Source organism: Colobus angolensis, unplaced genomic scaffold (genome assembly GCF_000951035.1).
Source record: "Colobus angolensis palliatus isolate OR3802 unplaced genomic scaffold, Cang.pa_1.0 Scaffold346, whole genome shotgun sequence".
NCBI lineage: Eukaryota > Metazoa > Chordata > Mammalia > Primates > Cercopithecidae > Colobus > Colobus angolensis.
The window spans coordinates 233,640-234,127 of record NW_012116777.1 but is presented as its reverse complement, the minus strand read 5'-3'; positions in this window follow the sequence as shown (position 1 = coordinate 234,127).

The window sequence follows — 488 nt, the reverse complement described above, 5'->3', positions numbered from 1 at the left end:
CAAGGACATGTATTTGAAGTATACATAATAAGTACTTACATATGTACAAAAACAATAATTTACAACATACGCTTGGCATAGAAGATGAAATTACAAAAGAACTGGTAAAGTAAATTAAAATGGAGATGAGACCTGAAAAATCCTGAGTAGACAAAACCAGTTAGACCTCATAAGTGACCTCAACCTTATGTAACAAAGTTATTTGCTAACATAAACAAAACTTGAGTTATTTCTTGTAGAGGCCTATATTAAAGAAAAGCAGAACTTAATCTCAATGAATCAGAAGTAGTCAACCAACTCATACAACTGAGAATTTTCCAAGGAGGTAATGAACAGAAAATGTTGTAACAGCAACCAATCAAATTTATTTTCTGCTTTTGCATACACCCAATAAACATTTTCCTCTGACACTTTGCCATCCCAACAATAAACCTCTTTCTGTCTTGTGTTTTCTAAATTATTAATTGCTTCTTAAATAAACTCAAACT